At 35.0% G+C, this 17,732-nt stretch overlaps 1 non-coding gene across 1 annotated transcript; it reads right to left on the bottom strand.

The window, feature by feature from the left end:
• Nucleotides 1-13,471: 13,471 nt before the first annotated feature.
• On the bottom strand, nucleotides 13,472-13,573 carry LOC131920249 (U6 spliceosomal RNA). The gene has a single exon (XR_009381592.1). It is a non-coding gene; the product is annotated as a U6 spliceosomal RNA (small nuclear RNA).
• Between the last annotated feature and the right edge of the window lie 4,159 nt (nucleotides 13,574-17,732).

Genomic DNA, 17,732 nt, shown 5'->3' with positions numbered 1-17,732 from the left:
TATGCTACAGTTAGGTTGAAAGAATAAGTATTTGTCTTTCATAAAACAGCATATATATACATACATACACACATTATATATATGTATATATACATATATATATATGGTGGCTGAGTGGATATATTGTTAGTGTACTCATCACAAAATAATAAAAATTTAAAATGTTATATATTTTAAATACTTTAAGCTGATCAATGCCTAGTACATAATATTTAAACAAAATGATTACATTGTATTTACATGTGTATACAAATGTTTTACTTTAATCAAACAATAAAATTAATGAAAACATGTGGCATTCTCTATCAAAAAAATAATGAAGTTTTGTATTATACTTTGAGGTGCTTATGACTATCAACTTACTCCTGAAAGGTGCATGGTGTCTTAGTCCTCCATCTTTCCTTGATTCTTCCCATCTTTCCTCCAACCTTATAAACCAGGCTAACGTAATGCAGGGACATTTGCAACCATGATGATTTCATGTGGCCCCAAATGGCACTGTTAACTCAGTGTCAGAACCAAAAGCAAGCCGTGTTTCAAGTGGTCTAATCTAAGTAAAGGTGTTTTCTTCAGTGTTTTTGCCCTAGTAACACCACTCTCTTTTAAAGTTTGCCCCACTATTCAATATTACAAACGTGCACTGTCTCACAGAGATACATTTTCTCAGTGGATTATTTTCCGTTGAATTTTAACCTTTACACAAGCACTGAAATCGGGATGTAGTTATTGTCACTAGTTGCACTGTTTGTGTTCTACACAAGGAAGTAAAATGAACCCATGAATGAATCTAAACTATTTTGCTTCTTGGTCTTAATTATTAGTACAAATGAATGCCTAATGCATTTATTTAGACAAATACATTCTAAATGAGAAATGTATTGAATTTGTCTTTAAGTAGACTGATTTCCATGCTGCAATAACATCTCTTAGAAAATTCCTTACATAGAACTCCACTGATTTCTGAAATATTTTCAGTTACTGATTTAATATCACTTCCTGCCCTGTGTCCCTGTCTGTGTTATTAGTTATGTAAATTGGATTTTCAGAACCTTTGCCAAGAAATAAAGCCAACTTTCCCAACTCCCTCTGGTTCATATGGAACTACAGAATTTATGATATTCTCATATATTTTTGAAAAATGTCCTGAGCCATGCATTCTGTTTAAGTGACTGCTTTTAGTACTTTCTTGTATTTGAAGTATTGATAGCAACATTTACCCTTGCAAGTGCTTTATCTTTAGGAAATTCAGGTATCAGAAATATTTACAAAAGTCAGTGGCTTCTTTGCCTTTTGACTCTTTTCTACAAAATCTGCATTTGAACAAAAATAGGAGGTTTCTCCTTAGCCAACTAAATCATAAATGATCTCAACTGAATGGAGTTTACTCTGTAATTGAAGTTTCTTGTTTCATTTTGAACAGCAGAATTGAAATTAATAAAGTCAAACTCTCTGTTAAAGGATAAATGGAGCCTACTCAGAAATGTTTCGAAATGCCACATAACTGTTTTATGAATCAAGCAGAATGAGCTGATGTCAGGCTCTGAAATAATTAATGTTGCTCATTGGGACTGGAATATTAATGGGAGAGTTCAGAACATTTCAAAGCACAAAAACGTATTTATCATGAAGTTCTAACTGCAAGTACAGTTTATAGGTGAATGTTGTTTCTGTTACACTGACAGAATAATAAAATGTGTGAAGAATTCGTTTTTGCAAGTCAGATTTACAATGAAGACATTTAAAAGAATAAGTCTAAGCCAAAAATGACTAAAGAAACTGTTTTAATGCTTATGTAGATAAACTGCATAATCAAAATCATCAATTCAGTAATAATTTTAAGCTCCTAAGTTCCAATGAATAAAATATAACAAAACCACTAGAGACAAAACACTATTGGCTGTGTTTACAGTATGTAGTTTGCTTGAGTAAACTGTGTAAAATATCAAAAGATATTGAAGCACACCAAATATTTAATGGCTGTGGCAGAAACTAGTAATTGTATTTTAATAATTAGGACAGTTCACTATTCACTAGATAGAGAATACAAAGAAAAGTCAAATTATATATATATATATATATGGAAGAGATTAAATTGTTTTAATATGGGAAGAAGTAGGACAAAATTTTAGAAAAAAAGAGGGAAAAATTCTAAGACAAATTACCTCAATGAAAAACGGGGCACAGTTTACAATCTCAACTATTAAGTAATTAGCTACTGGTTTGCAAGTGACCTCATAGAAAGAGAGGAGGAGCAATAGAAGTTTTTGCAGCAAGATAAAAATGTGTTAAATGCTACCAAATCTTGACTTCAAGTCTCTATAACTAGATTTTATGTTCTCCTGTATCCTAATTTGACAAAGTGATAATAGACTGTAGTGAAAGGGAACCAAATTACATCAGCTCTGAATACAAAATCTCATTTGAAGACTCAACTACTCTCATGTTTAGCTAGAGTATTATATTTTAATGAGAACCAGGCACTCCGATGCCAATCAGCAAGTCTAGACACTATTTCAATATTGTGTGACCAGATGAGAACTTTAATTCTTATTCTCCTTCTCCGAAAATTAATATTCAACATTCAGGAGCTAATAGACCTCTGTAAATCTTATATCCCTGCTCTGAAGGAAAAATACAATATTGCTACCTCTCCTTTCCATATTCTTACACATATGTATGATAAAGCTGGTATATTTGAAATAATGGAATTCACTTAGCCATCTCTACAACAATATCCAGTTTCTTTTGGAAGGCAGCTAAAGGTTCCTAACTGTTACCCAAAAGTTTTAATTTTAATGATAACTTAAATTTCCAGTTTTGTCTTTTACCCTCACAACCATTTGATTAAACAACAATGGACATAAAATAATATGCAATCATGCTTGTAATATAAAATTGTATGTGGTTGTTTTATATATGCAAATGTCAATGTCTGAAATGATTTTTCACTGATGTCTATTTTTAGAAGTTGATAAAGGCTTCAACAGACACTCTATTATATGTACTTCTTTGACCTTGATTCTAATATGGGTATTGTAATAGTCATACATTACCATTGATGTTAATGAAATTCATCATTAATTCCCATTCTTAATTTCAGGTAATTCTCTATTTTAACCTAATGTGAGATAAAGTATATTTAAACTCTCATTGTCATGAAAATTGCATTCTTCATTAGTTAATGCCTACAATGACTTAATGTATTAGTGGAGACTGTCAAACACGGAACGTTGATTTAAAACATCATAAAATGGACAATCATCCCTCATCTGTAAACTGTTCCAAGCTTTTCAAAACATATTTTGAGGGTGCTTTCTGAGACATTAATATTTGCTCTTTTGGTATTCTGGGAATGAAAACAAAATTATATCCCATAATTTATTCCACACATTTAATTTGGTTTTTTTTTGAGATTTTAATATATAAATCATTTTTCTCTTTGCATTCTGCCTGTCAAGAACTATGTATCCTCCTCCCCTTGTCCTCTTTCAAATTCATTGCCTCTTTTAAAAATAATTGCAGTTATATACATATGTATATTTGTTATACATATAAAATTATAACCTGCATAGTGCATATAATGTTACTTGTATGTACATTTTCAGGGCTGACCATTTGGTAATGAATAACCAGTTCATATTCTCTTTCCCACAAACAACTATTTCTCCAGCTTTCAGCATGCAATACGTAAGATGAATAAATGAATGAGTAGGGTAACCTAAAAATGCATCTGTGTGTATGGAAATATAAGATTATAAGAGTTTTCAAAAGCAAGTGCTAAGGTATTCACTGACCACGCAATGGCCTCTGAATTAAGACTTCATCAAGAAAGAAAGTTTCTTGATAATGCAAATCTTTTTTTAAATTTTTCTTTATTAAGAAATTTTCTACTCACTCTACATACCACCCACAGATTCCCCCTCCTCCCTCCTCCCACTCTCCATCCCTCCCTCCCTAGCCACCCCACATCCCCACATCCCCCAAATCAAGGTCATCCATGGGGAGTCAGCAAAGCCCAGCACACTGAGCCTAGGCAGGTCCAAGCCCCTCCCCACTGCACCAAGGCTGTGAAGGCTTCACACCATAGTCACCTAGCTTTCAAAAGCCTACCCATATACCAGGGACAGATCCTGATCCCCCTGATAATGCAAATCTTTTAACATTTTAATATTTGTAGGATCTACCAATGTGATATGCTCCCATACAAACTTCCAGTAACTTTATACTGATTTTGAGAGCAAATTCTCAGGCATTGAACAAAAATAACTTCCAGATTTAAAAATAAACTTGTTAGAGCAAATATATTCTTGGTTACTTTGTTGGCATAACTATTTTCTGTTCTTTGTTGTGGGTTATTTGCACATGTTGAGGGACACAGGGTTGAAAATGGTAGGGGATTATTTGTCTCAATATGCTGACAATTATGTAGACAAATTTCTAAACAGTCTTTTTTTTTTTTTTTTTTTTTTTTGGTTTTTCAAGACAGGGTTTCTCTGTGTCGCTTTGCGCCTTTCCTGGGACTCACTTGGTAGCCCAGGCTGGCCTTGAACTCACAGAGATACGCCTGGCTCTGCCTCCCGAGTGCTGGGATTAAAGGCGTGCACCACCACCGCCTGGCCTCTAAAAAGTCTTATTAAATAAACACAAAGCCAAATACAGAGGTGCAAGCCATAGAGATCAGAGCAATAGCTGCCAACTAACCTTAGCTTACCACCTCGCTGTAGCTTCCTGAGAGAGCTTCTTCCTGTCTAACCTGTGCATTTATTGCCTTCTTGTTCTGCCCTCTCATTGGCTCAAAGCCCAGCCACATCACTTCCTCATCACTGCCTGTCTATACAGATCTCCAGGTCTCTATGGTTGGTAATGTGATTAAAGGCATGTGTCACCATGCTTGGCTGTGTCCTTGAACACACAGAGACTCTACCTGCCATGTGATCAGATTAAGGGCGTATGCTACAACCCCCTGAATTTTGTTTATGGCTAACAATGACCTCTGATCTCCAGGCAAACATTATTTATTAACATACAAATAAAATATCATCACACAATTTGTTCTATGACTATGATCATGCTGAACATTGTGTTTTAGACTTTGTGTCATACATACAAAGAATATGAATTTGAAATAATCTTCATTTCTGTTCCACCCAAATGACTGAGTTGATGGTAAGTACATAATAATCTCCCATACCACAGTGAGAGGAAAATTTCCAGCTCTAGTTCCAAGGATAATTCTTGTGGGTGAACTTCCCAATGTGAAATAACCTGAAGAGGCATAATCAATCATAATTTTAAACTTTTTTAAAGGACCACCATAAAATTATATGATCATTGTCTTTGGATACATTTCAGTTTCTCAAATTTCTTTGTAATTGCAAACATTCAAAACAATCACTTGAATAGAAGAACTGTACCAGAAGACAAAGACAACACATTATTGTAAGCTCTAACAATTTTTAGGTAGATATTTAATAAGCCATCTTTCCTTTTCCATTATTCTCTCACTATCATTTGGTAAATCTCTTTTGTGATTAGTAGCAAGAGCTTATCCCTATCTTCCAAGCCTCCATAACAACGGAAACTCATTTCCTTTCGTGCTAGCTAATATTGCCTCTCTCAGTCTTCTCTGACTTTAGAGAACAATGGTTACTATTTGAGGAGAAGGAAAAAATAATACTTTAAAATTCTAGAAATATTGTAAGAGTTGTCTGTGTCTGTTATTCTACCTTAGGAAAAAAATTTTTTACAGGGGCAACCCCTGCTTAAAATTTGTTTGTCATTTTACCTGAAGAGCTTAATACTAGTGAGGTTAAGTGATAGATGGATGAGACCTTTGCATATTTATAACACACTGATTGGAACTAATTATGGAAGCACATAAATGTGGGATTTATTTTCAAGAGAGCTGGAATCAAATTTATAACAAAATTTACATTCAGTTAAATATACAAGGAATCTTACTCCATTTTTAACTTTATTTTCAACCAAATGCTAAGAAGCAGTTTGAATTTCAAATTAATCTTTGATGTTTAACTGATATAAGAAATTGAGAAAGTAAATTAATTTTTCTAACCAGTAAGCTTCACAGAAAAATTAATGTTTACCTCAGAGCTTTGACATTTACACAATAAGAAGTTTCCATGCCTTCTATTTTACAAGAGACTAATATAAGCTAGAGTTCGTTTTAAGAAATGTGCTAGCTTCTTTGCTTTTTCAGTTACTCTGAATGTTTGCACTTTCTTATCCATTTGGAATTACATTTCTTCTTAGGATTATTTCTAGTGAAATGTGAGCAGAACTGATTTGCTTCCTTTATGGTATATGCCTAAAGTTTCAAAAGATAGTGTGTAATGCTGTTTGTTTGGGTCTCCCTTTACTCTAGACATACCATTTCTAATACCAGCATGGGTTTTGACAGACAAGGGGGGGGCAGGATTGAGATGAATGGTCATAACTTCAGGTGAAGTATGGGGGAATGGGTTGTCAGTCCAGGTGACTCAGCATCTCCTCTCGGTGTCAGTTGTGTAGGTACATACAACCTTCAGGCAAAGGTGCTCATTTAGGAGATAACAGTAAACTCTGAAACACTACACTTTCCTGGCATTGCTGGCCCTTGGCAAGGACATTTTCAGAACCACTTTTTTGATGCCTCACCCCTAATTGTCGAGTTTCACCCACCACCTGTTTTCATCTTTGCCACAGCAGTGCTGGGCTTACAGATTGGCACCACCATATCCTGAAGTTGCTATGAATTCTGGAGGTTGAACTAGGTCTTCAGGCTTCTGGAGTAACCAATACTGACTTGCTGAACAATTTTTCTCAGCCCAACTGTTTCATTTTGAGAAAAGTGATACTGAAGATCAGACTCCCAATATGTAAATCACATGATAAGTTAACGGTAAAACCATAAACAAAGAAACAACCTTTGTGACTTTAAGCTACTTTTGTGGAGCTGTTTTGTACAGCATTATAAGTTAACTTTGTCCTAACCCATGATTAAATGTTGAAAAACTCATATCTTGGGTCCAAAATTTTGTGATTTTAGACAATATATCTCATGATATTATTGTCATTAAAATTATGAATTAGCAATTTCTACTGAGTGATCAACATCAAAAGCAAGTTTGCATGTTAACATGATCACCTATATTTCACTTCCTAAATAAATTCCTCAGACTTCCCTGATTTGATTTTATCTGTCCCCATTTTCAGCATTCCTTTTCTCCTGATCTCACGGGCCATGGAGAAGAAGAATTTTCCCAACTCTTAACATTCTTGCTGTGCATTTTTTTAAAAAACCACATTTACTCTCTCTTCCCAAAAAATAGACCACATGGTTGTTCATATTGGAATGGAGTTCCTTACATGAACTGCACCTCATCCACCTCGGCCCTTCTGCATCATCTTGACTTCCATTCCCAATCACCTCTTAAGTATTCATCTCCCCGCCCCCACCTCATTTGAGTGTATCCTGACTCTTTAACATGTATGACATTCTCAACAATTTACTAGGTTTACAATATGAGGCATTAATTATTTTCCTTTGTGTGAGACTTAAATTCTATTAGGCAGCTGTTGATTGTCCTCAAGATACAGGTACCTCTTTCCACCCATCAGGATATCTTGTCATTCTGGTCACTGTTTTGTTCAGTAGTTTTACATCTAGATAAGAGTATTCATTGCCTTTCTGTGGTGATATTTTGTTTGTGTTCTAACAAATAAAGCTTGCCTAGAGATCAGAGTGTGGAGCAAGCCACTAGAGGCCAGTCAGTGGTGGCACACACCTTTAATCCCAGCACTAGGGATGTCATGCCTTTGATCCTGGTAATTGGGAGGCACATGCTTTTAATCCCAGCACTTGGGAGGAGGAAATAGGAAATGATACTGCTGGGCAGAAAGAGGAAGTGATAAGGTAGGGTGGAGAAAGGAGCTCACCCCTTTCAGTCTGAGGATTCCTATAGATAAGAAGTCTTTCTAATGGCTGGCTGGTCTGCTTCTCTGATCTTTCAGCTTTCACCCTGATATATGACTCCAGGATTTTATTAAGGTCAATTAGAATTTGCATTATACCTTTCTCCCTTTGGCAGCTTGCACAGTACCTTTGGATACTGTAAGAGCTATTCCTCATGGAGGAGGATTCTTGATCAATTCCAGCTCCTTTTCTCTAAGATTTCTATCTAAAGTGTGTGGTGTCATCAGGAATAGGGTTTTATCTTCAAGTTCTGGAAAGCAACCAAAGGCAACAACAATAGGCTATAGTATTTTGGGAGTATACACATATAAATATTTATGTGCAAATATATACACATATACATATGCCTATATGATTATATATATATATTTAAATATTACACATATTTTTAAAATTATTCCCTTTATTTTTAAAATTAAAATATATATACATTTTCTATCCCTGCTTCAAACCTTCCCATATATCTCTTTTTTCTCTCTTTCAAATTTATGTCCTCTGTTTTTATTAATTGTTGTAACTGTAATGTGTATATTTACATTAATATACACATCTATTTCTAAATATAACATGTTTAGTATGTATAATATAAGTCATATGTATGTTTTCAGGCTTATCATTTGTTGTTGGATAACCAATTGCTGTGTTCGTCCTTGTTTCTCTCACTCTCTGTTTTCTTTAGTTGCTTGTAGTTCTCTGTGTAAGGTTGAGGCACTACGGCCTTTTCAAACAGCTTTAGTGTTAGTTATTCACTATCCCTATCTCTCCCTTTGTACTTCCTTCCCTCTATCTTTCTAGTTAAATACCTCCATATTTCTCATTTCCCTTTTCATAGTACCTGTGTCCTACTACTTCCCTCTCTAGACATCCTAGCAATTTCATGTCCCCTTTCAATTTTCCTGGTTTCTTCAATTGCTGCAGGCAACTAAGGATTGGGAGACATGGTCTACAATAGCAAGCAGCACATATGTCTTTCTGTGTCTGGGTTGCCTTACTCAGTATAGCATTTTTGAGTTTTATCCATTTACCCACAAATTGCATGGTGGCATTTTTATTTACAGCAGATGAGAATTCTGTCTCCCCCTCTCTCCACCTCATCCTCCCTTTTGTAAAGTCTAAGTATACATGATTTTTCTTAATAAATTCCACACTTAACAATTTCTCCTTCATAAACTCCACCTATGTTTTGTACTAACGTATATTCATTTCCAAGGCATAAGCCAAGGTCTTGGCACCTAATCAGAATCTTCTGAAACTGCTCAATTTGAAACCTCGCAATATGGAACTCCTTCTCTTACTGATACTGACAACACTAGACATTGTATAATGTATATGCACCTCATTCTCATTTATGAAGAAAATAGATACTTTATAACCATTTTGCTTTTGATTTACCATGCTAGAGAAGCTGAGTCATCAAATCTCTTCATTTAAAAACTGAAAAAAGCCGGGTGACAGTGGCCCACGCCTTTAATCCCAGCACATGGGAGGCAGAGGCAGGTGGATCTCTATGAGTTCGAGGCCAGTCTGGTCTACAGACTGAGATCCAGGACAGGCACCAAAACGACACAGAGAAACCTTGTCATGCAAAAAAAAAAAAAAACTGAAAAAAATTAACAATAGATTTAAGAATGTTGTTAAAGAGCCAGTTCATCCAAACTTCTTAAATTTAATTGCTAATTCATCAAATGCAAACTCATTAACTTCTCTCTGCTCTACCTATGTAGTTCTTTTAGTTTATTAAGAGTGGAACACTTTTTTTCCATCACCACACAAGTTTTGTACATCATTCACACACACAAAAGTTTCCTGAGTCTTAAAACATATCAGGCTCCTGAAGAAGAAAGAAGAACAGTTATAATACTCATGGGAAGTTAATAAATTGCACTCCTCCTTTTCACTGACAAAGACATTAACTTTTCCAGAAGAAAAAAAAGTGACTAGGTTACATTCACTTGTAAAATGTAAAAAATTGTCCTGGTTCTTGTTATACTTGGTATATCCTCTTTATCTGTAGACACTGCTGCTGTTTCTTAAAGTATAACTATGTCACATTCACTTTCACATAGTTATACTATGGATTTAATGCGTATTTTTATGCAAATTTTTTATTTTATTTATAACATAATAGGATGTCATCTATTATTCATATGGGTTGTTGGTTAAATATTAGTTCAATACACCACTATTAGAAAATATTAACTTCAATACCTTAATGATGTTTGTCTATTACCATAACATATAAGAATTAATTAATGCATAATATTATGTTGCTTGTATTTAAAAATAGTTCAATAATAAATGTATCTAGTGTACTAAACTTGAGTTCAAAATTCCTTTGTGTGTGGTTCATAATAAAATAAATTGATCTACTTTCAGAAACAGTATCTTGGAGAGAACATAGATAAAATTATAACCTTGGTTAACACCTGTATGTATTTTCACACTTCAAGCTTCATGTCGTGAATAACACTGGTGGGTACTCACAATAAACATGGTCTTAAAGAAATTAGGTACACTAGAATAAAACTTTTGCTTCCTGGAAAAGCCAGGGACGATGATGAAATTTCTGAAATGTGACTGAGGCTGAGGTTGTAAAGAAGCTGTTCTTGAAGCTCTGGACCTCGAGTCTGTGAGTTGTGGGCTCATTGCTCTCTATTCTGGCCACAATCTTTATTTCCAACTTTGTATCCTGGATTTATTTTCTTTCTGTGTAACTGAATGAAGCAAAATTTCTTTGCTGATATTGATGTTACTCTGCATATATAAACCAAGGATTTTGTTCTCCAGTTTGGCTATAAAAGAATTCAACATGAAATCTGACTCTATGTTTCATTGAATTTGTATTTGTGGTGGATATTCTTGATACACAACCATGAATTGTGGTTAGGTAATATGAAAGCAGAGACTACTAATTCTTAAAGTTTTCACAATTAATGGCACATTGTAATAGACTTTAAAACCATTTTGGATATTGACTATTAAAAGCAACTTACCACAGATTATACAAACAACTGTATTAGTTAGTCTCCTCAAATAAAATTAAAACAAAATTGAGTTATCTAACTTTAATTCTCTTAGCGCCTTGAGGAGATGCTCACAAGGAGTGATTTCAGGGACTATAGATTTCTTCAGTTTTGGTGTCTCTAAGTCCTCTGAATTCAGTAATACCCTGACAAAAGGAAGCCAGAGAAAGCACAAACAGTTCGCTTCGTGTCCACACACAAGTGTCTGCTATCATTTCTGCTGCTTCTGGATAAAAAGCTGATGAGATGTCCTGAGTTTTATCTGGAAAATGGGCAGTACAGTCCTGGCTGGAGACCTGCCTCTCAACTACTATCAATACTATTAATATAAGTTACACTGTTTATCAGTTTCTTTTTAGGACAATGTGCTGTTTTGGCTAAGTTTTGAACATTATAGAAGAGGTGTTTTTATAAAAAAAAAAAAAAAAGAAACATGTTCAATTTAGTCTCATCACAATTAAATTACTATTCTGGTTCCAGGTGAACTGAAATAATTATTGATATTCATCCAACTTTTGTGTGCATCTTAGTCTCATTCTTGAAAATTAAATGCAGAAATGAAACTCTGACTGTAAATGGTTTATTTTTCCTCTTGAAATAAATGACATGAATTACTTCTCCTTTCAAAATTGTCTTTCCCAAGTGTTGCTGATGGCTTCGTTTTAAAATGCTTCACATTAGTAAGCACCGTCCAGACGCGGAAAACCCATTTGGACTTGACATTAATTTTACACTCAGTGCATAACACTCGACCCTGTCATTGGGTCAGCACTAAATGCCATGAATCAAATGTAGTTTTTCCTCTGCACTGCTGTTTGTTTTCCCGTTTGCATCTAAGGTACAGTTGCCCTCTGCCGTCATCTTCGCTACCTTTTTATTTCCTTTTACACCTGTAACTCCTCACCAATACTGGAGCTTATGTTTATTCAGATAAGATTCTTACAGAAAAAATACACTCGAGTTTCTTCTTTCCCTTGTTCCTTAATGAAGGGAAAAGGAAACAATAAAGCCTTTGGTAGACAAACTATTCAGTTTGTGCAGGCTGCTAAAGTGTCCTGTCAAGCTGTCAAGCAGAGGAATATGTGACAGCTCTTTCTTCTGTGAGCTCTGGATTTGAGTGCTGCTCCTCTTCTGTCTGCCTCAGATCAGTACTGTGTGCCGAATTCTCCTTTTTGTTCGTGAAAATCCACACTTAATCAACATTTCTATTTTCCTTACACTATGACAATTCATTTTTTTTTTCCAAAAGGAGGAATCAGCCCTCATCAAGGAAACTTTTCTTTGAAACAGAAGGAGGACACTACAGAAAACCACAACCGATCAAAATACAGTGTCCTGGAGTCCAGTCCCAGTGGATACATCCACAACACACTCTCTCTCCTAAGGACCAGGAGACGTGGCGGGAGAGAGGACAGAAAGATAGTAAAAGGCAGAGAGAGGATCAGGGAGTTTCTTGTGAGATTCTGTCTCCTAATGACGTCAGAAGCTACACCCCGAAAGTCTCACCGATGTGTCTGCCTAAAAATGAGCTGAAAAAGATGACATTAAAAGGCTTGCCACAGGGTAAATCACACAAGCCCTCAGCCCTACAGAACGCACTGCAGGCAGCTAAGGAATGTTGAGAGCGGGAGAAACAGTCTTCCTCAGGGAAGAGCACGATTGGTTATCCAGAACCAAACGTCAGCCCGCGAAGGAAACATACTGCAACATCATACAGACTGAGCAGTTCTATTCAGGGATATATTTATATACATAGACGTGTGTGAAAGTGACAGCAGTTCATTTTTTTACAGGCATAAATGTGAAAGAGATCAAGGGATGGGGGTATAAGGGAGAATATGCTATATTATAATCTTAAAAGTAGCGAGACGCAAAAAAAAAATAAAAAGTTGCTGGCATGTTAAAATAATTGTTTTTAAAAGAATCTATTTTTATATATTACAGATAAGTCATTTGAAGATTATCACATAAAAATGTGAAATTGAAATGACTATGCATACCACCACTTTCTCAATATTAATGCCATCTCATTTTTTATCATCATAGAAAGCTATATTTAAACAAAATTATTAAAAGTCAAAATTTCAAAGAATAGAAAAAGTATTGTCATTGGCACTCCGGTTATTGTGGCTCTTTAGGTGAGACGACTCGCAGTTTCCTGGTTCTGACTTACTGACATCCTCTTATGGGACTGTTAGGAAATTTGCGATTACGTGGTTAATACTGATGATGCAGCATTTGAATGTTTTCTCGTATTATTTAATATATTCATTTGAGATATTTAACCACTCCCATTTAAAAGTCCTCCTTCTTTTATAAATTGTAGAACATCATAAACATTTTAATCTCTATTGTTTTTGAATGCTTAATTTTTTCCATTTATGGAAAAATAGATTTTTTTCTCACATAATACATCATGATTGTGGTTTCAATTCCCTCTACTCCTCCCAGTTTCTCCCCATGTTCCCTCCTATGTGAAAAAATGGACTGCTTCACAAAAATACATGTCATCCTTCACAAGGACCGTGCTAAACTTTTCTGTATCATTCCAATTTCACTACATGTGCAGACAAAGCAAGAATGAATGCTACAGTTTTTAAGTTATTTTTTTAGTAGAATCATTCTATTATTTTCTGTAGGAACTATCCACACATTTTCTATTAAAAAGAAGCAACATGGTCACTTCTCCTAAAGTCAGATGTCCAAAAACTTATCTAGTCTCTTCCCTTTATTCCATATTTTTTATGTTTTAATATTACAAATTCCAATATTTCTGGATTTGCTACTGCTTTATACTGTTAATAGTGGTTTATATTAATATTTTCTCACTTTTTAAAATTCTGATGCTTTGAATTTCTTTGCTTTTGATTGACCTCATCTGGGATATTTTCCTTGTAGAAACGGTTTATGTCTTGAATTCATATGGTTATTCCTTTGAGTTGCTGTTAACAACTTTATGTCACTTCATTTTTCAAACCACTTTTACTGTATAGACTCATACTTTTCAATATGAGGGTGTTTGAAAAATGACTTTGTGGAAACAGGTCATACACATATGGATCATAGTTTTTGTATATTTCCATCCCTCAAACTATTCACTGAAGTTGTTACTGCTGTTATATTTAATGTAAGGAGGGTAAGTGTGATTCCTTAAATTTCTTTTTTATACAGACATTAAAGCCTTTGATTTTTCTTGATAACTCTCATTCACATTTGATACATACATACTATTGCTGTAAAAATCAATTTAATATTAAATTTAATATTAAAATTAATATTAAAAAGGTAAAATTATTCATCAAGCTCCTAGCAAAATGTTTAGTATAAAATCCTTCATATTAAAGATTCAAAATTAAGACTTCCCCAGTCTTAAAAATCTCCATTTTTTTTGTGATTTTCTTCAAATTATTTTTCATTTAATTGTGTTTAATTCTCCAATAAAACATGTTATGAGTGTCATTGATAGCTTCTCAGATGCATGGATGTAGGCAAATTAATGCAGAGAAATATAATCTTATATTCTAAAAAGGCTATATTAATAACCATGTTAACAACAATCATCTTAAAACTAGTTTGCATTCCAATTCAGAAACAGAATTAATGTTTATAATGTATTCCCTGACTTAAAGATCACTAAATAGCTTGCAAAGTAATCTGAAAAATATTTGGTTATATTTTTTCAACCAACATGTATCTTTAGGATTCCCCCGTATTTTTTGCTAAAGGTGCAGATGTGTACATTCATTTCTCTCCTGTCTAGAGGCTTCCAGTAACCTGGGCATAGTAACTGTGCTCCCTGAGATCTTGAAAATCTGTTTTGTCTCATAAAGTCCTGGAAATCCTTGAGACTTCAAAAATTCTTATTCTTATAAGGCTTCTGTGTGCCCTAAATTCACATTGCACGTTGTTCACAGTGCACATCACCCTAGCTGAATATCTCCCACTCCAGATAAAGTTTCTCTGGGACAGCGTTTTCTGTTATCTTTTCTTTTACTTCTCTAACACGTTCCTTTGGTTATTTCTATATTGCTTTGTCAGTTTTCAAAATGAATTTTTTTACATTATTTTTAAAACATTCTTTTGGAGATAGGAAGAAACATCATTTTGATCTTATGAAGCCAAGACTAGCAATTTGAAAAGTGATAATAATTACTTAAAATCTGGCTTCTGATTTGGAACCAAAATGTGTCCGGTATGTGATTCTAGAAACACAGAAGAGAAACTAAGATCACTGTGGACCTACTGCAATGGCAGAGTGCAAAGTGAAACAAGAGTACAAAGGAACGTTGTAGGAAAGGAGATGTTTTTCTGCCTTGAGTTTAAGGACATTACATAAATCCAATTCATTATCTTCCTTGTTACTTATGACCGGCATCAGATCATCTATCAGAGATTGAAATGAAAAGTCAATACAACGTGAAGCTGATGTTTTAAAATATTCAATATGCTCAGTAGCAACCCTTCATGATGTCAGAGTCTTATTTAAATTTGTAAAAGTCTATATTTTATTCTTTTCACTTATAAATTTAAAATTTTTCAAAAATCAATTTTTTAAAGAAAATGAAAACTAGCCAGTATAGTGGCATATGGTGATAAGCAATTGTTGAAAATGATGAAGCAAGAGCATCATCTGCTGAGATGAAGCCATATATACACAGCCAAGAAGAATAGACAGCTGAATTAAAAAACCACCAACAATTTCCAGAATTTAAAATCCTGAATCATGACATGACACTAGTGGAATTCAGGTGTTTCTGGTACATGGACTGCTTTCACCCAATGTGAGGTTGAACTGTTGACCTTGTGTACATCCTACTTCACAAATGAGTCTGTCAGATACGCTAAGCCTATAGGCTGAAGATGATGCCCCAGCACTGTGGAGAAACCTCAGGTGACTGTCCAGGCAGCTGGCTGTTTCTGTCAACTCACAAATTTTTTGGAAGTTGCTTGCATGCACTTCCTGTTTTTATTTTTATTAGGTAATATTATTTCCTTCTTGGGTCTCTGAGGGAGTTGAAGATTAGTTAGTTATAACTGAAGACTAGTTAGTTATAGTTGAAGGTTAGTTAGTTATAGTTGAAGATTAATTAGGATAGAAAGTAAATTAGATACATTTTGGACTTACCAAAATAGGATAGATAATAAAATTACTTTCTCTGAATTTGTCAAATACAAATGGACTAGACATTGTTTAGGCATTTATTACTTGTATATATTGTATATAGTTATTGTACTTTTGTATATAGTTTTTCTTTTGTTAGTTATAACCTTTTTCTTTTTTTCTTTTTATTAAAATAAAAAAGGGGAAATATGGTGGTATTTTATTTGTACTGAAGTGTGATTTTAATTGTATGTTAATAAATAAAGTTGCCCAGTAGTCAGAGCTATTAGAGCCATAGCAAGAGTGTGGTGGTGGTGGTGGCGGTGGCGGCGGCGGCGGCGGCGGCGGCGGCAGCAGCAGCAGCAGCAGCAGCAGCAGCAGCAGCAGCAGCAGCGGCGCACGCCTTTAATCTCAGTGCTTGGTAGACAGAGCTAGGTAGATCTCTGTGTGTAAAAAGATACAGCCAGCATTGGAGACACACACCTTTAATCTCAATCCCAACCATAGAAGACCTGGAAGTCTTTACAGACAGGCAGTGACGAGGCATGGGTTTACTACCAATGAGAAGGCAGAACTGAAAGTCTTTATAAAGACAAACACACAGGAAGTAGCTCCTTTTTCGAGAGCTCTCTTGGCTGAAGAGGATCGCTGAAGCAGGAACAGTGAGGCTCTTAGCTCTGACCTCTTGGCTTTCCTCTCTGAACCGGCTCTGTGTTTCTTATTTAGTAAGATGGTTGGATACATCTACAATCATCAGTTTGTGCTATACCTGGGATGAAGATAGCTTAGTCAGCAAAATGATTTCTGGCCATGGTGTCTCATGCTTGTACCCTAATTTGGGAATGTGTGGATTAAACTAATGAGCCATCCTAGATGATTGATTGCAGACTAGTAAGAAACCTTGTCTCAAAAATTTAAAAAATTCGTGGATGAGTGAACAGTACCTAAGGCATCTAAGAGTGTTCATTAATCTACACACACACACACACACACACATACACATGACATTCATGCACACATGCATGGATACATGAGTACACACAGGCACACACAGAGATACAATTGTGTCAACAAAACTATATATGATCGAATATTAGTTTCACAATAATTATTAAAAATTTTTAAAATTTTGTTTTATAGTATTGTCATAATATAGATATTAAATTGTTACTAAAGTATCTTGCTATGGGATGGTCTGTATGTCAAGTGTGTTGCTGATTGGTCAGTAAATAAATCACTGATTGGCCAGTGGCTAGGCAGGAAGTATAGGCAGGACAAGGAGGAGAATAAAGCTGGGAAGTGGAAAGCTGAGTCAGAGAGACACTGCCAGCCGCCATGATGAGAAACAGCATGTGAAGATGCCGGTAAGCCACGAGCCACACGGCAAGGTATAGATTTATAGATTAATTTAAGCTGTAAGAACAGTTAGCAAGAAGCCTGCCACAGCCATACAGTTTGTAACAAATGTAAGTCTCTGTGTTTACTTGGTCGGGTCTGAGTGGCTGTGGGACTGGCAGGTGAAAGAGATTTGTCCTGACTGTGGGCCAGGCAGGAAAACTCTAGCTACAGTATCTTATTGAAAATAAACTTTCAAGTAATTATAGAATTTTTTTATTTTGACTTTATATTAGAATAG

This window comes from Peromyscus eremicus, chromosome 9 (assembly GCF_949786415.1).
Source record: "Peromyscus eremicus chromosome 9, PerEre_H2_v1, whole genome shotgun sequence".
Taxonomy (NCBI): domain Eukaryota; kingdom Metazoa; phylum Chordata; class Mammalia; order Rodentia; family Cricetidae; genus Peromyscus; species Peromyscus eremicus.
The sequence above is the reverse complement of the archived record's forward strand: the minus strand, read 5'-3'. Positions and strand labels throughout refer to the sequence as shown.